The sequence below is a fragment of the Montipora foliosa genome, chromosome 1 (assembly GCF_036669935.1).
Source record: "Montipora foliosa isolate CH-2021 chromosome 1, ASM3666993v2, whole genome shotgun sequence".
NCBI classification, from domain to species: domain Eukaryota; kingdom Metazoa; phylum Cnidaria; class Anthozoa; order Scleractinia; family Acroporidae; genus Montipora; species Montipora foliosa.
Window position 1 is genome coordinate 13683003 of NC_090869.1, and position 581 is coordinate 13683583.

Below are 581 nucleotides of genomic sequence, written 5' to 3' on the forward strand. Positions count from 1 at the left end.
AAATGCTTAGAAGTTCAGAGTGAAGTTCTGATGCAACAGGAACACTGCTGTTTTTTAGTGAGGCTCTCATTTCTTCCACCTTTCCTCTAAGTACGTTTCTTGCATTCAAGACGTTTCTCTTTCAAGCTCATTACCAACCTCTCACGTGATGTATTAATCAGAGGGGCTTTGTCCTTTACAGGTGTTTGCATTTTCCTTGAGGAACGTGATAGCCTCTTTGATTCAGCAGCATCTGCTATCTGACACTCTGAACACTGGTCTGTATCTGATTTGACCAGGCAGTTGTTATGTCTCTTATATACCGTCACCTGCTTTGCAGGTGATGATTCAAAGTCCAAAGGATCAATAATCTTTGGTATTGAGTGCCGGAATGAGCCTATATGTCGCAACAGGTTCCTGAAGTTTGCTATCATCAAACTTGGAAAGACCATCACAAAGCTGAAGTTCTTGAACTTGTCAAAACAGTGGAAAAGCCCTGGTAAATCTGACCGAACGTTTGTGCGTTAAGTAAATTGGGTGGTTGTCGGGAAGAAACCAACCATATACTGAAACACTAGACCCCAGGCTTGAATCCACAGTTA